This window comes from Balaenoptera borealis (genome assembly GCF_965194805.1).
Source record: "Balaenoptera borealis genome assembly, chromosome: 12".
NCBI lineage: Eukaryota > Metazoa > Chordata > Mammalia > Artiodactyla > Balaenopteridae > Balaenoptera > Balaenoptera borealis.
This window is the reverse complement of record NC_138869.1, coordinates 26191446-26216476: the sequence shown is the minus strand read 5'-3', so window position 1 is coordinate 26216476 and position 25031 is coordinate 26191446. Positions and strand designations below refer to the sequence as shown.

Here is a 25031-nt window from a genome sequence, read left to right as displayed (position 1 = left end):
TTTATCGGTTCATTTCCATGAGCCCTCCCGTTTGCTGTCTGTCAAATGTCCAGGCTGAGCTGGGCAACTGAAAAGTGTACCTCTCATATTTTATTCTTAAGGTCCTAACGTTTATCTGATGTTTGGGAAGAGGGTGGTGCCACAGTGGAAGAAGCTCAGGATTTCAGGGTTTTAAGACCTGGTTTTGAACCTTATCACAATCACTTCTGGCCTTTGAGATTTTAAGAAATATTCTTAAATTTTTCTGCCTAAATCTGTCCCTAAAAATGGAGATGGTAAAACTTTCCACTAGACTGCTGTGAGGATAAAACAGAGAGTAGCTATTGGTAGATTTCAAAATGACTCTGCAAATTATTTGTCAACGTGATTAGACATTGTAATCATGTAGCAAATGTTTGTTTCACCATTGTCCACTTATGCAGGGCTCTTAATTTCAAATTGGGGAAAACCAAGACCATGTCCCCTAAAAACATATTCTAGCCACACTTTTTAGAATTAATCTCTCTTGTCAAATATAATCCCTAGTAATTTCCCACCTCAGTATTCTATCCTATAGATTTTTTTAATCCAGTTTTTCTGTAGTAAGAACATACTCTCTGGAGTTAGATTTAGAACCAAATCCGAACTCTGCTATTTGATCTTGAACATGACATCCTTTATAAACCTTAGGAACCGCCACGTCCTTATCAGCAAATGGGGATGAGAACAGATTGTGTCTTACAGTATTATATTGATAATGTAAAATAATGACTGTAAAATGGCATCAAGATGCCTGAACCCTATTAAGTGCTCAAAAAGTGTTAACTATTATTGATAAACTCAAATTAATAAAAGCTCTTTGACAAAAATGATATCCCAAGGCTCTATCTTCCACATAGTATAGTGTCAATTTTGAAAATACTTCTTGGGTTTATATAACTCTAGGGACACTGTGCACATTATGTTCTATGTGCCTGGCACCCCCCTGGAGCTGTATAGCCACAGCCCTGGCTTTTCCTGTCTTTTGGTGGAATGTTGAAGATACACCGCAGAAGAACATACTGTTGACGCACAAAGGTTTCCGCAAAGCCGGAATGATGAAACCCAGGAAGGGGTTTTAAAAATGGTAGATTAGAGCAGGGCTTCTTAAATTTTAATGCATCTATGACTCCCTTGAGGATCTTGTCAAAATACAGAGTCTGGTTTCATGGGTCTGGAGTGGGACCTGAGATTCTACATCTAACAATTTCCCTGGGCTGCCAGTGAGGCTGGTGCCAGGACCACACTGTGTCACGAGGTTCTAGACTAGAAAGGTTGTCTTCATCAGATCGTTTTTCTTTAGATGGTGTCCTTCTTTTTAGGAGATGCCTTACGGCTCTTACTGAATTCAGACTCCATCAAAATATCCCTTCTCCTCTCCCACAATTCATTTTGTCAACGTGGAACAAGAGTCCCAGGAGATGTTCAACACCCAAAGGACTCCAGAGTGAAATAAATTTGCTAAACACTACAAACTTCCCATCTTGGAGACCCACATGATGCATGAATTTTTTAAAAGCTCTAAGAAATCCTACTACAAAGAAACTAGCAAACAAACAAAAACATTGTACATGGTTCAATGTAGAATTTCCCTTACAAGTTCTGCAAGTATCTTTACTGGATCGATTATATTAGAGTCTTAGGGGTGGAATCCAGACATCATTTGTTTTTGAACTCTCCCCAGGTGATTCCAAAATGTAGCGAGGACACTGGGGACGGAGGAGGACATTCTATTAGCAGAGCTCACATGGGGACAACCCAGTAGCTGAAATACTTCAACTGACAACACAATGTTGATCAAATGCTAAAGATGATAACTCCTGAAGTGTTAGGCCTACATTTATACAATAGGTGTCTGTTTAAACGGATTTAAATGTCTTAAATCAGGCTGGGAATATGGGGACGCTGGAACTGACAGGTTGGGTGGGGAAAGAGCACAAGGACTTTGAAACACCTTCAAACCCTCTATACTAATAAATGCCTGTCTCTGTGTCTACTATAGGCTCTGACCTGAGAATTTCCTTACCATCCTTAAAATATTGGAAAGGGAGATATTCTTCATAGCTATACTGGACATGAGTTCCACGCTTGGCTCCTTTATCCATTTAATGGTAGACATTTAGCAAAGACATTTAGTTCCTCTCGTTGTCATGTTCCTTGGGTATAATGTGGGGTTCGCACCTGCCCTGTCTGCTTCTCAGACCTATTGCGCAAAGTAAATGAGACCTCATATGCAGAGAAAACACTTGGTAAACTATTGTACCAAACACATGTAAAATATTTTGAAATATTCTTGTCGTTGTGAAAGAAAAATTTCATATACCTTTCTGAGAATTAAGTGCATTGTTTGATATCTTTGATTATTTGCTGCAGAAATCTTTTTGAGTAAAAGTAGGACTCTGTGCTTCTGCCAGTCTTCTTGTATTTGACTTCTGCCCAGTACCTGGGTACAAATTGGCTCTACATGGAAGAGGCAAGAGAGATTTTGTTACCTGGTGTTTCTAATGAAGAGCCACAGATAGACTTGCTTATCATTTGCTTCTCTTATAGATTACTGGTTTCTGACCAATGGATCATGTCCAAAGATGGATCCATATTGTGCTACAAATTTACCCTATCACTGACAAAAATATGACCTTTGAATGACCTTTTCAAGTAGAGACAGCAGTCGCTACCTTGCTAGAAGGCTTATATATTCAGCCTCTCTCTCCCATGTCATTTTGAACAAGCATTTTCTACCTGCTGGGTCCCTCACTAATGGGCAATATACTTTGACACATGTTCAGATTAGTTTGTCTAAGAAATTTTGTGTTGGCATGACTGTGCATTTGCATTGTCCTTTCTTCCTAAATTTCAGGGATAGGAACCAAAATACTTAACATCAAGGCAGACCCTTGACCTCTCACCTGTGAAATGATGGGCACTTGAGAAAGTCGGTTCTCGGGAGTGTCACAGAGGTTTCGGAAAAGCGTTTGGCCTGTCTCCCTGTACCTTCTCAGCTCTGTCTCCATCACATCCTCTGCTGTGTTCAGCTTTTCTCCCAACTCTGGTAGCTTTTCTAAAGCAGACTCCCAATTCATCCTCATCAAGTAGCTAGAGAATTCCATGTGTAGCTCTGGTCAGCCCTCCTTTGGGGAGGTAGAGCTAGAGGGCCTCCCAGCAATGCACAGAGCATCCCGTCATACAAGGGATTTTTATCAAGATTACATTTAATCAAGTCCAAGATACTTTGTAAAACTCCAGCCCCACAATAGTATCTGCATCAGAATACCCAAATGAAAAAAAGAAGTCTTCTAAGTAAATTATAAGCCCAAGACTTGGGATTTTTACACACTGACACACATACACACTTTAAAAATTTACAATATTAGTTTATTTTGTCTATTTGATGTACAGTGGCTGTCATTACTGTGTCTACTACTGACTAGAATATGGAGTGTTTCACGTGTACCTGCACGTAATGCACTTCACATGCATTATCTCATTTCATTGTCTTGACAACCATATGTGATAGGTGATGTTTTTACCCCCATTTTATGGTTAAGGAAACTGAGGCTTGGAGATGTTAATAGTTAGACATTCACTCAGTGCTTCCTCAGTGCCAGCCATTACTTGAAGCCCTTTACATGCATGAACTCAATCTTAATTAATTCAAACTTCTCAACCTTGTGAGGTAGCACTATTATTATCCCATTTAATGGATGAAGACATTGAGGCATAGACATAGAAAACTTACCTCAGTTTTCTAGGTAGCAACGCTAAAATTGGACCCAGCATTTGTGTTTCTAAAGCTTGTGTGTAATAAGCTCACTTCTCTCTTGACAGGGAAGTAGCACTTGGAGGCATGGAGACAGAACTGGGGCCTAGGTTGTCTGCCATACACTATGGTCCTTTACCCTGAGGTTCAACTCCACCTGAAAAACTGTGATTTATTTCATTGGAGATGCTGCAAAGGAAATGAAGCAAAATCTCTAGTGCTGAGAGGCAAATACTCTAATCATCCACATGACTTGATTCTTTATTCCAGTAATATGAAAATTTTCAATTATGGATGAATTACGGATGCTACGGATACCTGTAATTTGCGGCTGCAGTTTTGTAAACACATGCAGCTGCCTTTAGTTTTATTTTACCACTCATGTAATTCATTAACACACACCTGCAATTACCGAAGATACGGAGACTAATGAAGGTGGTTTTCAGGTTCCACTATTTATGTTTAGTACACCTCTCTGTTTAATTACCACACTCAGAGGTTGAGAAATTGGTTAAAAACAGATGCATCCCAAGAAGAAGCCTAGTGATTATCATTTAAGAACGTACTCAAAGCCCCACCTCAGCCATTAACTTAAATTATTGCTTTACCAGCCGAAGCCCAGCCATTTTGGAAAAGGAGAGAATTGTGGAATTGATTTTTGTTTTTTTTTTTTTTGCAACTGTTATGGCAGCAAAGGCTAATCATTAAAAAGTGGATTTGGGAGATAGCCGTTGGAGATCCATTAACATCAAAGCCATTGTTGGTGCTGGTGGATTCTTCCTGCTCCACCATGTGCCTGGGCAAAAGCCAACCTAGGAAATGAGGTCTTGCAACACTGGACTGTCAGGAAGTACTTTTTTAAAGACTTTCTTGTCTTCATTTCTTTTCCCACTTATTGAAATTAATGGCTTTGGTTCTTTCTGATTGTTTCTTCTCCTCACTCTCATGTCTGTAGAAATATGAAATACTTTGTATGTTTTTTTTCTGCGAAAATTTACCCTCATCTTGCCAGTTATTTTTTAAAAATAATATCTCCACAGTAAAACCACAGTAATAACAATAATAGCACATTCATCATATGTCAAGCATTCTATTAAACATTTTACATCATGTATTTCATTGAGTCCTCAACACAACCTGACAAGATTGGCTTCATTTTCCTCAGTTTAAACACTGGAAACCAGAAGCTAAGTGTCTTATCAATGTGATGGCACGTCTACTAAATGGGGCCTCAGTAATTTAAACCCAGGACAATTGGTGCTCCTTCAAAGCCATATCAGGGTGCCATATAGACCTGTACCTTGTACAGGTATTCTTATTTCCTCCACAACTTTCACCATTAACATCCTCCCTTGTATATCTATGCCTGTTATACAAGCTGCTAAACCAGTTCCATTGCCTTACTCACTTCCCTGTGTAGGCCATTGTTTTTTAATGTACAAAACTTTTCAGTAAGGACTAAAATTATATTGGTAAGCTTAATGTCCTAAGTGGCTTTAGGCAAGATAATAGGTAAGGTAGGCATTTTTTTTTCTTGGTATTTTCCTGTCCTTTGTACACCAGAAGGTTTATCAGGCTGAGCCTACGTCTTTTCCACAAGAAAACTTATATATCCTGTGTCTCATTGCTACAAGGTCTTATATGTTTCTAGATTCTAATTAGTAATAATTGGTTGATCTGAGAAGCTAATCCATGTAAACGAATTACCAGTAGGTACCATTGTTGGAGCCTTATGGTATGACAAGCTCTGTGCTAAATACTTTATAAACATTATCTTGCAAAGCCCTCTATGATAGCTTTATTATCTTCATTTGTAAATTAGGAAGCTGAAGCGTAGAAAGATTAAGCCATTTGTCCAAGGTATAGCCTGTAGGCAGTAGAAACAGGATGTGAAATTCATTTGTACATCATTTTAGTCCCTGAGTTCCGATCCCCTTGTACATTTCTACTTCATAGAGTCTGGCTACCTGTATCAGGATCATCTAGGCTGCTTGTCGAAACTGGTGATTTGTGGAGTGCTCAAAAGACATCCTAAATCAGAATCTAGCCACGTGGGGCTTAGGAATCTGCAATTTTTACAATTTTGCCAACTCTCCCTGGAATCCATATAACTTTTAATCCAAAAAGCTCATGACTTTTTGGAAAGTCCCTCAAGAAGTAATCACCACTATGGTGACACTGGTACAAATCAGTGAGTGAGACAATTTTGGACAGCTAAAAATAAATGATAACCGAATACACCACCGCCATGAACATCTGACCCTAACGCTATCAGTTTAATTCAGCCCCATGATATCAGATTTGCTGCTTTTAGAGAAACCTAATTCCAACTGGATGAAGCATAAAAAGTAATTTCTTTGCTTATGTACAATACAGCTCGATCCAGGTGCTCAGACACAATCACCATGAATTGTGCTTTGGCTCACCTCTCCTCTGTTTGGGCTGCATTGTTAGCTAGCCACTTCCAAGTAGTAATGAGGCGGCCTCCACCACCTCCAGGTTTTTGTGCTGCCAGGTTAGAATTTCCAGCGGTAAGAGTACATCTTTCATTGTAATTCCTTCAAACCCAGATTACTACCATAACCTCCCTGAACCAAAGAGAAGACAGGGGATGGCATACTCCTTAAGTCTGGCCACACTTGGATCCTGTCCACGGTCCTGAAACTGGGAGGAGGAGGGACTGAAAGGTGGAATCATAAGAACTGAGAGTGAGGGAGGCTTTGTTCCCCAAAGGAAAGCTGGGTCTGAGTACTGCGAGTACAGGGAATGATGGGCAGCAAATCAGTAGTTATCCTTTTTACCCACCAGTAGGTAAAACAAGCCACACTCTGCCCATAGCTCTGCTGTCACTTGCTCCTTGGTGTTTAGACGTAGCATAATTTTCTTCGCAAATCTTTTTAAATGTTATCAAATCTAATGTGATCCAGTGCTCTGTCAGGTGTGTCTCCCTATAGATCAATAGTGAACTATTCACATCAGACCCAATTAGGGTTCTAATAGAATTTATTTCCCAGATGCTTCAGATCAGTGAAATGGATAAAGTGGTTTGTGACATGCCATAGGACACATTCAAGGAGCAGTTACAGACTGCTGCAGGTTGAGGAGAACAGGATGGTCATAACTAGAAGCTGAGAAAGTAGCAAGATGAGGGGCTGGAGAGAATGGGGACTTTGTTGGGAAAGCTGAAAGACATGGATAGAAATGACGGTGTTTCTTAGATATAATTTGAAAAGCTCTCCTGTAGCTTTGAAGGGCTTTGGAATTGAGCTCTCAAAGACAAGTTTATTTTGTTTGTTCATATTTTATTTATTTTAAACCTCCAGGTATTAGCATCATACATATTTTCAGAGAGCACTTCATGGGGTGGTTAAGATTCAGATGCTGTTCTGATCAATCCGTGGTGTTCTCCTGGTAGGGTGGCTGAGACGACCACTCTAACCTTGACATTTTTCTTGAGTGAGAGAACCCTATCACATGACTCTAATGAATTAGTTACTAGAACAACCCATGGTGCTAAAATACTTTCCTTTTATAATGCCTATTACCCATATGTTACTTAGACTGTTGCGAAGAAAATCCAATTTTTGTAATAATAAAACTATGTACAAACTTAGGTGTGTGTCATATCATATTTGACATATTCCTTAAATTAATTTTGTTTCTATCCTCCACATTTTAGAGCTGATGAAAAATTCTATGTCAGGTGTTTTATCAGAGTAATTAATGCTAGCCATTGTAATAAACAGCATCCAATTCTTCGTGGCTTAATATCATATACATTTATATGTCTCAGTCTTATCGTAGTTTCATTGCATATTTGGGAAATGACTTTTCATGGAGTGGTTCAGGGTCCCTGGATCCTTCTATCCATTTTCTAAGACATCTTCAGATTCTCCAACTGTATCCTATGCATTCAATCAGCTAGTGAGTGAAGAGAAAGAGCCCAGTACCTCACCGGAAGAGTTCCAGAGACCTGGAAGGTGTGCGCACCACTTCTGCCCATATGCCATTGGCCAGATCTGGTAAAGGTAATTTCTTTGTCCACCCAAGAAAAAGAAATGGGTTTAATGAGTGTTCAGCCACTTCCTGCTACCATCATTACTGGGGCTTTCTTTCGCTTCTAGATTGTAGTAAGATCTAGGGAATTTAAATGCCTATTATGATTGCAGCTGGCAACCGTCTTATCCTCTCACTTAAGCCCTTGCCTTTTGCTTGAGGCTCCTGTTTCTCTTCTCTCATCCCCATGTGGCGATTCATGCTGAGAGTGGAAACCATCCTTCTTAGGGGAGCCTTACAGGCATCTATCCAGTCTTTTTGCTACTGCTCTAGGCTTTGCCAAGGAAAACAAGTGGATTTTCCTGCTTTGGAGGCCCACAGACGTCTTTTCTCCTTACTGTCCTGGGAGTAGCTCTCTTCTCCCTTTTCTTGAACTTTGGTCATTCTCAAATAACTTCTCCACTAACCTTCAACACACACACACACACACACACACACACACACACACACACATCTAGTATCATCTGTCCAGTGAACTTGGGACATTTAGTGCCTTATTGCATTTAATCATCAAACCAACCCTACGAACTAGGTAACATTTCTCTTCATTTTCAGATGTGGAAACTGAGACTTGAAGAAGTTACACTACTGGTCCCTGGACGTACACCTCATTAGGTGGCAGGAACTCATGTACAATAGACTGTTGAGCTGCTAACAACTATATCACGCTATAGTACCTGATTGGTGGGGAAGCTATAGCTATGACAGAGCCTCAGTAGAATGATTGCCAATCCGCTGAGCTATGCAGATATTAGCAGACAGTGGTGGCACTTTAACATTGATCAGGTATCGACTTTTTGTGCCAGACATTGGGTCAGTGAATTTGTAGACTCTATCTTGCTTACTTTCTCCAGAGTTAATATTATCCCTACTTTACAGAGGAGGAAATGGAGGCTGAGTGAAGTTATCACTTGCCCAGTTATTTAAGGTCAAAGCCAGGACTCACACCCTAAAGTGTATGACCCCCTTGTCCATAATCCATTGCACTCCCCTGTACCTCACTGAAGACCTATTACAGCGTGGCCCAAGGGAGAAGTCATCCTCCCTCGTGGTCTATGAGAGGAAAAACCATAATCTTTTTCAGTCTTGGGCCACAAATTGGAAATTAACAAATCATATCATTAACCACAGGTAAATAGTATGAGCTGAGCATACACAAGATATATGAGGATTGAGTTAGATCCAAACCTGAAAAAAATACTTACAGAAACCTTATTCGCAGCTATTTTCCTTTATTTGCTGCAATCCTCTACTACATCTCAGTTTCATGAAGTAATTTTGAAGTTATTAAACGTGAACAGCTTAAAGTTATATAATTAATTGCATTCAGCTTCGGTTACAGTTACTAACTGATCCAAGCCTGCCAGCTTAGCACCTGGCAGCAGTCAGGAACACAACAGTGATGGCAGGCAGGTGGTTGCAATAATTAGGTTGTTACTCCCCGCACCCCCTTCAAGTACCAGGCGGTCTAAAGCCCTGGGTCAGGCAGATTGCGTTTGGCCCAAGGGTGCCATTTCTGATTCTGGAGTTTTTTGAAGAAACTAAGAGCTATGACAGAACACGCTAGTGGATGAGAATAGGGTAAATAAAGCCTAAGTACCTAACCAGCTTTCCTGAGGCAGAACTGGGGACGATCCTGAGATAAGGTCCGGAGAAAGGGAGAGACTGTTAGAACAGCAGTCGTTGTATCTCTGAGCTTTTGACCTTCAAGCTTACCTCTTCAAACCAGAGTCTCGGAAGCAAGGAAGAAGACCCAAAGGTAGGCGTGCAATCTGAATTTATAGGCAATGTTACTTAGTGCTCATAAACGTTGATTTGAAATGGATGCTTTTGTCCATTTATTGCCGTATTTTGCTTGTTAGTTTGTTTGCTTGCTCAGTTTGGGGCTTTTTTTTTCTCCTGGATTTGCTTCATATTAAATGTGAGACTTTAGGAAAATTTTATGACTTTTTCGGGCCTCAGTTTTTCTTATCTGCAAAATGGAAATGGAATATATGGCTGTTGTCCCCACTAAATGAGAAAATGATTAAATGTTTCTTAGCACGGCGTCTGCTGTATAGTAAATTGCTCCATTAATGTTAACCTGTTTTAACTGTATTGGCTCCAAAAGAGGAAACCTACATTTTGAGCTAGGATGACTGACAATAAATTTAAACTTTGAAATGCTAAACATTATCATCATCTTCCTTTTTATAATAATGAGTCACATAATTTATTGAGTATAAATTATGTGCCAGGGAAAAAATTAAGTCTTGTGTCACCTTTAATTCATGTTATCTTTAAACTTAAGGTAGATATTAACATGCCCATTTTATAGGGAAAAACCGAGGCACAGAGGTTGTTATTTCTCTCAGGTTTATACCTATTTTTAACTACTAAATGAGGGAGGTGTGTTAGAACTCAAATTTTTTTGGTTCTATCACCATTAACTGGTTGTGCTTTTCTGACTTCGTAAAAGCAGTGTTCTCGGGTTCTTTTTTGTAATCTGAACAAACTTTTATGTTGGGGTGCCAGGTAATGCTAGTTCAACGTGGGTGTTAAAATTCAGTATAACTTCAGAAGCCATCAGTAGGTTTTGAAAACACGCATTCAGAGCATATTCAGAAAGGATCTGGGAAAATTAGTTATTTATTACATTTATTTTTTAGTAGCTTTTCTCTATTTTTGTTTGCTGTCTCTGTGCTTTAAAACATGCTCTTGATCATCCCGTCGAAATCCATGCTGAAGTCAGTGTTCAGTGGCGGGCAGGAAACTTTGATAGGTCTGTGATCTTAAATCAGAAAGTCATTGCCACAAGATATTAAAAATAACTGCAAAAGAGGTGATCACTGTTCTATCAAGAACATCTGATAAATTAACATTTTCTTCACTGGAAATGGAATTCTCCCAACTGCTGTAGAGAGGAAAGCAAAAAACCTTGCTTGGAAGGCACACAAACAGGAAAAATTACAGTTTGTTTTTTAAATAGTTTGGCGTCCTTTTGGAGCTGTCTTCCAATCGATAGAAATGACTAAAAAGTCCTATGGTCTCATCTCTCAGGTTTTATGTTTCCCATTTATTTAACCAAGATAATAAAAACTCATGTGGTCTCTTCAGTCATTTCCAAATAGGACTGGCATCTTTAGTTTATCTCCAAATAGCTTTGGCTGCAGATTTCATTTTAGAACTGTCCTTATCATATTCACCTGCTGCTTGGATAGCCAGACACCACCTTTGGTTTTCTTATTAACAGGAATAAGGCTCTTTGGTTGAAAAGCCTGGGGTTATAATCATGAAAAATTGTATCTTGTTTTTTGGCCCACAGGGAGCCCCTTGAGACCTGGGCAGCTTTCACATTTTGAGTCTTTTCACTCTCAGATATATCCTCTCAGCCTTAAATTTAACAAGTTCCAGACATCAATACCTTCAGTAAGAATCGGCTGTAATTAAAATGTGTGTTGAGGCTTCACACAACCCCGTTACAAAACCTGGCCTTAAGAGCAGCCCAAATACCCAGGCCCCAGTCAAATGGTTTTGCCAGTCCATTATTCTCCTGACAGCCGAGATTGATAGGAAATAGGCTTCAGACTTTAGCACATCTTTTTCACTGGCATTCATCCTGCTGAAGTTTGCTTTGTGGCATTGCCGGTTCAGAAGTGCCTGCCCACTGTATTGTGTGGTCCAAACAGCTAGCTCCCCAGCGTTCCATGAGAGTCCCTACTTCTCCATGAGTCTGCCAACCTTGAACATGTGATGTGTACAATGTTGTGGAATGGCTTCTATTCCAGGTGTTGACTTCAAATTCAACTTGCAGTGTGTAAAATGGATAAATTGCTCATAAAGGTGATGTCAATTTCTCCTTATTGAATGTTGATGACATGATACTATATACATATGGCCATATTTATGCCAGATTGGAGATGGATATGAGGGCTCATCAAACGAAAAGTCCTACCAAGACAAATTATCAGGGTTAGTCAACTTTACTCTTTCTTCCATTAAATATAAGATGACAGTCGTTGGCTTGCATAGAGGTCATGTGGAATGAAAAATACACTCTTAAACCCTGGAATCTTTGAGATGAGGTGACCTAAATTTGAGAGGAGTTCAGGAATTTGCAACCAAATTATTTTTCTCATCTCCTTTTTTCTCCCATTTGCACATTCCTTTTTCTCTTTTACAAAGTAAGCACCTTTGATTTCATGTTATTTAAGTAAATGTATGCTATAACTTCATATATGCAGAGAGCATTTTGCATGCATAGAGGTAAAGAGAGAATCCTGTAGTTTCAATGGGAAATACCTGCATCTTTGAAGTTAGCCAAGCCAGTGCTGACTGAAGGAAGGAATGCCAAACACTGGGAAAGGGCCTGACTTTTGTTCAATCACCTACTAACTCAACAAGCAATTACTGAGCACCTGCCCTACTGTAAGCTTTGTTAATTAGCTGGGGACAGAGATGAGAAGGATGCAAACTTTGGTCTCTAAAAGCTCACAGTCTAGTCTGAAGGAGGAAAGGCTTGGTAGACAGCAGGGAAGCCATGTGACTAGAAGAATCTGTGGGCGCACTGGATAAAGGGTAAAAGTGTGCAGCCTGGGGGTGGTCGGGGAGCCCCTTGAGATCCATGGTTTTTAGTCCTCTGGAGCAGGAGTCAGCCAACGACAGCTGGCCCACCAGTTGTTTTCGTAAATAAAGATTTATTGGAGCAAAGTCACGCTCATTTGTGTCAGTATCATCTATGAGCAGCTGATTTGACATTGCAACAGCAGAACTGAATAGTTGAAACAGGTTATACGGCCCGCAGAGCAGGAATTCTTTATTATTTGACCTTTTCCAGAAAATGTTTGCCAATCACTGGTCTGGAGGCAGCAGATGTCTCACGTCACTTTTGATGGATAAACTAGCAGAAGAGAGAGCCCTTAACTTCAGTGTCCTAATTGTAACTTCAGTAAGGCTCCTCCACTCTCTTCTGCATGTTTCTCAGTGTGCTGGACGACTGTTCATGTCAGGACTATCATTTTTTCCACCTGAATCAGTAAAAGCTAAGTTTATTTTCCCCTTCCCCTCTGGCTCAATAGTGTGCTCTCTGTCAGCATTCTGACCTTCAGATTACCTCAATTAAGTATTTTTGAGTCATTCTCTGCAGGTGTTGTTAACTATGTGTGTACCAATCTGACAGAGTGAAATTCTGAAAACACTCCAAGAGGAAGGTTTTGAGCCCAGACAGGCATCAAAACAGGAAATATACTCTTGCCTCCATGATTATGTTATCTGAAAAACCTAAAGTGTTTTATAGTGAGCTCTGTGTCCAAACTCAGAATGATGAATGACGAAATTTTTAGATAAACTGGTTTGTGAAATATTTATGTGCACTTTAGTGGCACAGACAGGAGGTAATCTATTTTGTATTGAATCAGCTTGGGACAGAAAAAAGAAGCACAACATTAATGAGATTTTTTAAAGCCACTTTTAAATTCATGTTGGCAAAAGACAAATAGTCAAGACTTTTAATTTCTATAAACTTAATGGCTAGAGAACAAATAAAGCTTTATTAACGTAAATAAAAGTAGCTTTCCTTTCAAGGGCATAGCAATTTTTCTTCCCATGTAATCTTCTGAAGGACTGTTCTTGTCTATGTATTGATCAGTCTTTTCCAGTGCGTTTAGTTGAATTTAAACAAAGTACTGTTGATTTTGAAAAAACAAGAAAAAGAAAGAGAAACATAGGATGATTGCAGCTTGATGCAGTGGGGAAGTCTTTGATTTGGATGTTAGCCAACAAGCATCTTCATACTATTTCTGCTATGGTCTTGCCATAGAACCTTGATTAGACTACATTTCAGTGCAGCGGTCACATTATTAATCGCTGAGGTAAAGTGTGAACAAAATTAGTTTCAAGTAATTTAAAGTAATTGGACCACCATTTCCGTTGCTTTCACCACATCAGACATGACAGGTCGATGCCTGTACATACCTTCTTTCTCCGTAGAGCCAGTCTCAAACTTTTTCTCCAGTGATGTTCTGAGCAGCTAGTATCAAGGAATAGGAGCTCCTATGTAAATTGATACCATTTGCCGATAAACAAGTAGATGGTCTCTGACTCCTTTGATGGTGTGTAGGATCATAGTAATGTCTTTTTCTCATGTATATTCTGTAGTTTCACCTTGTGCTAATAAACCCACGTTTTAAAGACTGCATATGTTAAGATACGGATAGAACCCAGAAGAATGAATAATCACCCTTTGGTTATTTTGGGGAAAAGAAAATTACAATTAAAGTTTTCACTTTGCCTTGTCCTTAAAAAACTTCCTGGGAGATAATGGGAGATAAAGCAATTACATTTGTTAAAATACATTTACTATTGGTCACTGTTGAAGCATGATCCCCACATGCAGCTCTGATTAAGTACTGTATACTCTGTTTGAAACACATTGCTTAATATATTAAATTGAAAACCTCGTCTAATGTTCAAAAGATTATGGGGATAAAGAACTTAACCCCCTGCTATATTAGTGTCTTGGTAAAATTATTTTTCATATTATATAGACCATATTTTGAGAAATACTTCTGTACTTACTGAAAAAGTATTTTCTACCTGAAATCTGTTTTATAGATATTTCTCTTCTGTTTCCGGTTATCTGTATTGGGTTGGGGTGTGTGTGTGTGTGCAGAGGAATCCCTTAATATATAATGGAAAACTACCAACAGATGTTGACATATCAGAAGGTGCCCCTAGAGGTTCCTGAATTCACTAATTAATAGGACCCAGAGGTGAAAGACACAGCCTACATGTTTAAGAAATCAACAGAATGTGTCATTTCAGTACATACGCTTGAACTGAACTGTAACGTTGGCACTATTACATGAGTAGTGCATACTTCTCTTTACTGGTGCATGATTTTCTGTACTGGAGACCTAAATTAAGGAGCACATTGGCGAACTAAAAAGAGAAAATTCTCTTCATCTGAAATGGTTCCCACCCATGGCTATTTTGGTGCGTGCTTGATAATTTCTTGATCCCTCATTGTTCAATGCCTATCTTGGAGGATTGTTGGGAGAAATCTGAATGATGAATGTAAAATCCTATCGGAGTGCCTGGCAGTAGTAAGTGCTCAACAAATGAGAGCTATTATTTTGTTGTTGATGTTGTCCTTGCCATCTTTTGTGTCTTCTAAATATCTCTTCTGCAACAAATATTTCACTAGTATTTCAATCAGGTCAGTTCAGATTTTTTTTTATAACCTCTTTTTTTTTAAATTATTTTATTTTATTTTTTTTAATTTATGGTTGTGTTGGGTCTTCGTTTCTGTGCGAGGCCTTTCTCTAGTTGCGTCAAGTGGGGGCCACTCTTCATCGCGGTGCGCAGACCTCTCACTATGGCAGCCTCTCTTGTTGCGGAGCACAGGCTCCAGATGCGCAGGCTCAGTAACTGTGGCTCACGGGCCTAGTTGCTCCGTGGCATGTGGGATCTTCCCAGACCAGGGCTCGAACCCGTGTCCCCTGCATTGGCAGGCAGATTCTCAACCACTGCGCCACCAGGGAAGCCCAGGTCAGTTAAGATTTAATGACTTCCTTTAACCCTGGATCTACTGCTTTCCCTGGCTGACTTTGACACTACTTAATGGTCAAGCTCTGTGATCTTGAGAAAATTACTTAACTCAGTTCCTTAGATGTGAAATGGAAGGTGATAGTAGTATCTACTCTTAGGGTCACTGGGAAAATAATTAATATAATTATTATTATCCCATTTAGCTGAGACAATAAAGTCTGTTAGTATTATTGCAGTTGTCTCTAAATTTGCATTCTGACCACACTCACTCCTGCCCTTTTAGTTTCCGTTCTCATGCTTGCCTCCTTAGGATGGCTTTCCTGATTACTCCACAGGAGAGAGACCATTCACCTGCATCAGCCTTAACTAGGCTACAAAATACCAAAAATTCCTTTAAAACGGGAAATACATCTTATACCTAGGTTCTCTTCTGCCTACTGTGCCTAGCGTAGCGATACCCTCCAAGGAAACATCTCTTTTAATTAATAACCTCAAGGCCCTTCTACAAACAGATGGCTCTGAAATCAAAACCACAAAGAGGAAGAGAGCAGTGCTTCTCAGTATCTGCATGCTTAAGGACCTTCTAGTGCTTGATAAAAATGCAAATTCTCATCGTTCTTCCTGATTGACTGGGTCTACGGTGGGATCTGGGTATCTTTATGTTTAACAGTCATCCGAGAACTGCACTCTGCAATTTGGTAGCCAGTAGCTACTCGTGATTTGTCTTAGTCCATTCCAGCTTCTATACCAAGATACCTACAGACAGGGTGGCTGATAAACAATAGACATTTATTTCTCTCAGTTCTGGAGGCTGGAAGTGTGAGATCAGGGTGCTAACATGATGCACTAAGGGCCCCATTCTGGGTCTCAGACTTCTCGTTGGATGATCAAATAGCAGAAGAGGTGGGGCTAAGAATCTCTCTGGAGCCTCTTCTGTCAGGCATAACCCACTCACGAGGGCTCCACCCTCATGACTTCACCATCTCTTGAAGGCCCCACCTCCTATTATCATCATCTTTGGGGATTAGGATTTCAACGTATGAATTTGGGAGGGACACAAGCATTCAGACCATAGCATGGTTATCTAACTTAATATTTAAATTAAGACGAAATGAAATTAAAAATTCAAATCTTCTTTCACAGTGGCCACATCTTAAGCATTCAATAACCACGTGTAGCTTATTTACTATATAAATAATTTCATCATAGCAGAAAGTTTATTCTGCCTTATACTATTTTGATGAACCGTCTCCTTCAATCATAATACATTAAGAAATGTAGGAATAGAGGCGGATCTATGAAAACTCTCCTGTACCTGGTGACTTCAAATTGAAGAACCATGATTACTTATGTCTAATAATATTGGTAAGCATAGCGACTGCAACAGCAGATGTGATACTGCAGGTACCATTTTATTGAGGGTGCTCTCCATTCTCCATCAGGTGCATCACATACATTATTTTCTTCAAATCTCCAAGTGTTCATATGAGTTGCCATTATTATTCCTATTTCATAGGAACTGAAGGCTAAGAAGCTTGCTCAGGGTCATTCAACTAGTAAATAGTGAGCCAGCCTGCAGTCCTGGTGTGATTCTAAGGCCAGTGCTTACTCTCTTCCCCATCACCAGCTGGTTCTACCCATATATAGGTGTTAAACTGATTTTAATGTCTGAAGTTGATGCTGCAGTTTGAACTTGTTAATCTTTCTAGAAAAGTGTGCTAAAGGTGAAGTCAACGCTAAGATCCTTAAGTCAAAGCTTAAACCTTTCATTTCATTGACCTCCTTCAACCCAGGTCAAATATCCCATCTCTGCATTCCCATAGTCCTCTCTACTTACTCATCTCTATTGTTGCACAGTTCACTCTGGGCTGAAATTAGTTGTGTGTTGGCTGCATTCCACTGTAAACTATGACATTCTTGAGGGTAGGGGCTGATCTTGATTATCAGGGTATCCCAAGTACCTGGTGTACGATAGATGCTAAAGAAATTTCAGATACATGAGCTAATTAAAGAGACAATTTTTGTTAATGAACTGGGCAGATCTACTGTAAGGATAGGAATGACCATGTAAACAGCACCAAAATCTGCCAGGGGCCGTGCTAAAGAACACCCTCTGGAACATGTAAGGCAAAAAGAGACTGAATCCAATTTGGAGTTCCACAGCTCAAATGCTTAGGCCTCTAAACTGTGTAATCCCTTTAAAATTTTCTGACCTTATCTCCCAATCTTGCTATTTATGCAAAAAAACCCCTTTCTGCTGACCACTGGCAAAACGCTTTAGCTTGGGTAGCTGAATGTTCTTATTTTTTTATTTTTTATCAGATATACTCATCTCAGATGATGCATTTCAGCTCTGGCATCATTAAAATACTATCCCATTGCCATTCTGCAATTCACTGCTGAGTCAGCACCTTCATTACAATCTCTCTTTTCCAGGCTTTCTAATTTGGCCACAAAAATTCACTCAGGGTAGAAACTTACCATAGGTGGCCTTGCTTCTGAATGGGCATTTTTTAAAACAGAATCTCGAAGTACGTTGTTGAACGTATGTGAACTATTGTGGGGTTCACAAACATTCCAGTGGAATTCTGAAAAGGGCCTTTAGGGCGTTGTAACTTATGCTGTTACCTGAAATGTTGACACTTCATCATGGAGGTGTCATCAGGCAAGTTTTGAATAGATACTTTTCTCCCCTCTTGGGTAATTGCCCAGGGTATATTATGTAGACTACTCCCAGTTTTTGTAAACTCAACAAAGTCTCATTTTTGCAGAATCTCTTCTTTTTCATTGCATTCTCTCTGCCTTTTCCATTTGCTTTTGCTCTTATTCAGCTTTTTCCTCATGGTCTCATCTACCATGTTCATTCTCTTTGCAAAACGTGTACGTGTGTGTGTGTGTGTAAGAGGTGCCTACATGGAGAATTAAATCAGTATCTAGTGCTTATGGTCAGCTCTCAAAATTTCACAGGTGATTACCCCCTTGATGAATTGTGTATGATATTTTTTCCTACAATTTTACTTTTCCCCATTTATCTGGATTATAACCAAATTGCCTCTTTCCTTCACTTGAACACATTTAGTGACTGAAAAGTCCTTTGTAGATCCTCTGAGATATGTCATCTGAGGAATGTATTTTGTCTTCCAAACTCCTTAAAATATGTTGAAAGTCAGTTGTTTAAATGCTTCTGTGAATATGCCATCACCTTGCAGTATCTGGAACCCCTTCTTTGAATATTAGGAATAAACAAACGGTGGCTGTTCATACTTGAACTCTTGGCCCAAGTGTTCATAATGGATAGCAAGGAGGATCAAGTTCAGGCCATGGTGCAGCAGCCCAAAAGAGTTCAAAAATAGGTGGACAGCCGAGAAAGCTATGCAGTTTTGTGCATGGAGAACCATCAACTGTTGGAATGTTAGAATCTTCTACGTGATGAGTGACTCCCCACATCAACCAACCCTCCTAATACTGAAAAATATTGGTGAGTTTGCAGCAGTCTCTATGGCAAACAGTGGGTACCCCAAAGCCCTTTCTGCCACCAACCAAGCTGCCTAATCGGCAGCAATGAGACCCCCATGCACAGACTCTGCCTATTCCCACATCTGTCTGAAGGCCTGAAGTTAGAAAAAGACTTCTAAGGGTAACACTTTGATCTTAAGCTGTCTCAGGATGAATAATTATCAAAGTTGGCCAACTAGCTTCTGAATATAAAGTGCATGGAATGTAGCTAGAGCAATAAGCTTACATAGTTTTAATTTATTCAAGAGCATCTGCTCCGTGCCAGGTACGTGGCTCTGCTCTGCAGGTGCAAGCGGTAAAGAAGATGTGGCCTCTACCCTCAAATTGCCTGTGGTCTGTTACACAAAACAGATAGCTGACCAGCATCCTTTAGTACAATTTAGTATTAAAGTAAAGCCTTCTTTATTCTGCAAACATTCATTAGGTGTTTTCTGCAAACATTTATTAGGTGTTTTCTATGTGCCGGGCAGTGTTCTAGGCTGTGGGAATATGGTGATGCACTAAATAAACAAGACCCTGCTCTCCTGTCTCCCAGGAAAAACAGACAACACGCAAGTCATTAAGCTTAGGAGGCAGGTGGCTTTGTTTTGCTCACTGCTATATTCCCAGCATCTAGGACAGTGCCTGGCACATAATATATACTCAATAAATATTGGGAAACTTGAATAAACATAATTATGAGTAAAACAAAGGTTACAGGTGCTTCAAATGGAGAACTGTTTACCTGGTGAAGGTGATCAGGGAACACTGAAGAGGGGATAGTTCATTCTGTCTGCAGGGGCTGGAGAAAGAAAAGAGAGAGGGGAAGCAGCAATGGCAGATGGTAGAGGAAAAAGTCCAAGCAGAGGCAGGTGTGAAAGACCATACCTCGTTCTAGACACTGAAATTCATTGTGACCAGAGCTCAGAGACCAGACAGGTCGGTTGGAACTTGATTGTGAAGGTCTTATTTCCCACAGACAAGGTTTTGCTGTTGTAAGGAGGTTGGGGACACCTGAAGGTTTTTAAGCAAGGTGGGTCTTGAACCCATCTGCATTTCAGGGTTCCTTCTTTCCTGAGCCACTTTCCACATCATAGTTGGTGGTGTTTTTCCCTTCTCTTAGTGCATTTTGTCCCTCACCTGTCAGCCAATCACACACCCTATCCTTCTTTTGAGGCTTTTTCAGACCACCCCCTTACAATGAGCAGAGTTTCATCACGCGTCCCCTTGTTGGACAATAACGAAACAACTTGCCATCTTGAGATCTCTAGCAAGGAAAAGCCACCTTTCTGGAGCAGCTAAAGGGGCGCATTGCATAGTGGGTGAAAGGCCTGCTGCACAATCAGTAACATAAAGAAAGCCAGCGGAGTCTGGCTTCCCACATTAAAAATTAACAGTGTGCAGTATACAGCAAAGCCTGCCATGCTCCTCCTTTGTGGAGCTCGTAATGGGACAAAGCACCCCTCCCCGGAGGATGGGAAGGGAACATTTCCATACAGAGGTGCCAGTTGAATCATCAAAGGGAAGTTCTGCATATCAGATGGAGGGTAGAACTCTCAGGAAGAGGCTGGAGGTTTAATTGCCCATGTGTGAGGCCTGAAATCCCCTTACAGGATTGTATATAGGCCAGGGGAAGTACATCCGCCATGAAGCCTTATGCAGAGTAAACGTGCAGTAAATATCTTCTAAATGATAAATAAGATTGAGGATGTAAACTGGCCACCTCTGGCAGGTGCCTCAGCAGTAAGAATATTCTAAATATCATTTATGGAGGCCTTACGATTTACAAAGGCTTTCATTAACGTTGCCTCTTTTGTCTTCAGCACTAACCAGCACAAGACAGAAATTTGCACCATGATGAGGAGTCTTAGGAAGGTTAAAGGAACCACTGAAGGTCACATGGCTAGTTAGTGCTGTGGCTGGGACATGAACTCGGGTCTGCTGAATCAAAATGTAGGCCGTTCCTTCTCTGCTCTGAGAGTGTAACTCCCATATACTCTAATTCTCAAAGTGTAGTCTTAGACGATTGCTTCAAAGTCACCTGGTAGGAAGTAAAATGCAAATTTGAGGCCCTCCCCCAATCAACCTCTCTGGAAATAGGGTCCCAGGAATCGCATCTTTAACAACAACACTTGAGAAAGTTCTTACCACAGAAAATTGTGAGAACCACTGCACCAAGAAACACCTAACATAGGCTGAGATATGAACTAGTGAAAGTTCTAAAAGTCTAAATAATTCCCAGGATAAATCTTAGAAGCAAAGGAGAATCTGTATAAAACTGCAAAGTGACACTTGGAATAGAGCTAAAGATCAATTTTAGGGTCATTGGTTAGAGGACAGAGTCCTGTATTATTCAGGTTTGTCTGCAAATTTTCTAATTTGGAGGGCAATTGATTACTATTACGAATTTAGAAAATTTTGTCTGTTGGTCGTAATAAACTTCTCAGATACAAAAGAAGATAGGCTTGATTTGTTGTGTTCAACAGCAAATGGTAACAATTGCTACAGCTTGTTTTGAATTCTGTTCTTCTTAGCTGGGTAGCGTTTGCTGTAACCATAGGCCTTTTAACTTCAAAATTTGATGAATAAGTGTGTGCCTGTGAACAAACTTGGCGTTGTTGGAGCAATGCACTTACTGAAGTCTCAGAATGTTCAAGCAGATGATGTAGTAAGCACATCTTCATTCTCCATTTTATGTTTATATATTTTCCAGGGTTCCAAGCAATCAGTTAAAAACTATACAGCTTTGTGTGTCTAGAGAGAGTCATAATTTAAATGTTGATTGCTGGTAAGCAGTATCTGGTTAATCTTTACTCCAGTCTAGGAAAGTGGAAATTCAGAAGACCGTGGTTTTTCTTTAGATACTGGTGAAAGATTATAATTGTGGTCAATAACTTCTGGTCTCAATGGTTTAGCTAAAATTATCTGTGGTAGTTTGAAGTTGCTTGGCCCACCATGAGGTTAAAAGTCTTTTGATAAAACCTTAGTTCAAGAAGTCTAAATCTGCTTTTGGCCTAAGAAATTCAAATAAGCACATTTCCTTTCTATCTGAAAAGGAATTTATTGGGACTACTAAACAGATAACTGTTTTCTGATTTCTCGGTCATAGCCAAGGGTCCCTCTCAGTCCAAACCCCCTGTTAAAGAGGTTGGATGCCATCTCTACCGTCTCTGAATTCTCAGAGTATATAATCTTTCCTTCATTAACAACACATCATTTATCTGTAATAGTATTGTTACTGGAACACATGCCCCTTCATCCACAGGGTCTCTAGCAAAATAGGTATTGTAGCAGTAAGCCTGTATCATGTCCTCAAATGATTCATGTCTCCATGTATTTGTGTCCTTCCCACATTGAATCGGAGCTGGCATTGCATGACCAATAAAATATGCCAAATGTGGTGATGCGTGACTTCCATAGCAAGGCCATAAAAGGCACTGGAGCTTCTTCCTTGTTCTCTTGGATCATTCACTCTGGAGAATACCAGCTGCCATGTCATGATGACACTCAAACAACCCTTTGATGAACTGGGACCCCTGAATACAAGCCAATAGTAAGCTGCCAGCCTTAAAATGGAATTACCTTGGAAGCAGATCTTCCAGACCCAGTCAACATCTGACTACAACAAAGTAGAGCCCAAGCTGGAATCATTCAACAAACCAGCTTTAATTTCCCTTTTCCACAGAAACCAGGCAGCAACAGCTGTTTAATCACATAGCCCTGAACATCATCTGTTTAATAGATAGGATTTTATGGCTAATACATGATGATAATTGCTCTAAGCCAATAAATTTTGGGCTAATTTCTATCTCAACAATAGATAAATACAGAATTTCATGGCCAAAGACAAGAGCATGACATGAAAGGTTCAAATTACTGGATGCATACCAAACTCTGTGATGATCATGAATCTATATCTCATTCTGTTGGTTTTGTGAAGAGAGAAGTTAGTTTTTAACTAGGTTTTACAAGAATAGATTATGGTGGTGAGGCAGAAAAAACAACTTAGATTTGTTGTAAATTCTCAAAAGATTGAAGGCTGGTTGCCTTCAGTGGTTGGACAGAAGGCTTGCTGTCCTGGTAATGATACAGTATGTTAGTTGCAAAAAAGGTAAATTTTGAAGGTTAAGAAAGACATTTTAGGAATCCCTTGCAGAATAATGGAGTAAGGACCTCCAAAAATCTTCCTCCCCACAAAAGAAGTGCTTACTCTAGAAATGCAGCTGAATATCAGTAAGAAAAGCAAGCTTTGTGACAACTAGGGATAGAAAGCAGCTTCCTAAACCAATAAAGTATGTCTACAAACCCCCTACAGCTAACAGCACACTTAATGATCAAAGACTGAATGCTTTCTCCTCTAAGATCAGGAACAAGAGAAGGATGTCTGTTCTAACCACTTCTATACTGTTTTGGAGGTTCTAGCCATGGAAATTAGGCATGAAAATGAAATAACAGGCATACAGATTAGAAAGGAAGAAGCAAAATTATTTCCATTTGCAGATGGTATGATTTTGGTATAGAAAGTCCTAGGGAATCCACTAAAAACTTATTAGAACTGAGTCTGGCAAAGTTCCAGGATACAAGATCAATACAAAAAAAAAATTGTATTTCTATGTAGTAGTAGTGAAGTGTCCCAAGGAGAGGTTAAGAAAGAAATTCCATTTACACTAGCAACAAAAAGAATAAAATACTTAGGAATAAATTTGACAGAAGAAGTGCAAGACTTGTACACTGAAAATTACAAAACATCATTGAAAGAAATTATATACCTAAGTTAATTTAAAAGCATTATATGTCCATGATTGAAAGAGTTAATCTTGTTAAGATGAAAAAACTGTCCAAATTTATTTAGATTTAATGTAATTTCTGTCAAAATTCCAAGCTACATTTTTTGCATTTTGACACGTTGATTCTAAAATTCATATGGAAATACAAGTGACCCAGAATAGCAGAAACAAAACAGTGTGTTTCTGGAATTACTAAATAATTTCCATCCTTATGCCATACATATTATATATACCCTTATGATGTAAGATAACTTACATTTTGGTCAGTTGATTTTAACAAGGGAGCCAACTCAGTTCAGTGGGGAAAAGATTGTCTATTCAACAACTAGATAGTTTCATGCAAAAAAAAGTGAAGTTGGATCTCTACCTCATACCATCTAAAAAATTACTCATAATGGATTATAGAACTAAATGTAAGAGCTAGAACTACAAAACTTTAGAAGAAAATGAGAGTAAATCTTAGTGACTTTGTATTAGGCAATAGTTTCTTAGGTGTGACATGAAAAACAGAAGCAACAAAAGAAAAAAGATAAATTGAACTTTATTATTATTATCATTAAACTTTTGTGTTTAATGGACACCATCCAGAAGTGAAAATACAACTCCAGAATGGAGTTGAAAATAATTTAATAATTTAAAATTTATTTGAAAATAATTTCAAATCACATACGTGATAAGTATCTAGTGTCTAGAATATATAAAGAATTCATAATTCAATAATGAAAACAATAAAAAGACAATTCAATTAAAAATGGGCAAAAGATTTGAACAGACATTTCTCCAAAGAAGATTTATCAATACAAATGGCCAATAAGCCCTTGAAAAGGTGCTCAAAATCATTGGTTGTTCAGGAAATAGAAATAAAATTTACAATGAGATACCACTTCACACCCACCAAGACGGCTAATGGAAAAAGAAAGAAAATAACAAGGATTGGAAAGGATATAGAGAAACTGGAGCCCTCATACACCCATACATTACTGATTAGATTGTAAAATGGTGCAGATGCTCTAGAAAGTAGGTGGTGAATTCCTTGAAATGTTAAACATAGAGTTATCATATGACTCGGCAATTCCACTCCTAGGGGTATACCCCAAAGAACTGAAAACATACATCCACCCAAAAATCCTATACACAAATGTTTATAGCAGCATTATTCATAATAGTCCAAAATTGGAGACAGCCCAGGTGTCCATCAACTACTGAATGGATAAAGGAAATGTGGTTTATCCTAGAAGAGTATATTATTTGACCATAGGAAGGTATAAAGTGCAGCTACGTGCTATAACATGCATAAACCTTGAAAACATTAAGTGAACACAGCCAGTCAAAACTGCTATATAATTTATGATCCTCTTTATATGAAATGTCTAGAATAGGCAAATCCATAG

The 25031-nt window shown here is 39.3% G+C and overlaps 1 protein-coding gene and 1 long non-coding RNA gene across 3 annotated transcripts in view; both read left to right on the top strand.

Annotated features, from left to right (window-relative positions):
* TAFA1 (TAFA chemokine like family member 1) overlaps positions 1-25031 on the top strand; it is a 781657-nt gene that overhangs the window by 416769 nt on the left and 339857 nt on the right. The gene's annotated exons all lie outside the window — the stretch shown is intronic.
* Positions 14490-23071, top strand: LOC309606972. Its single transcript, XR_014232171.1, has 2 exons — positions 14490-15026; positions 15359-23071. It is a non-coding gene; the product is annotated as an uncharacterized lncRNA (long non-coding RNA).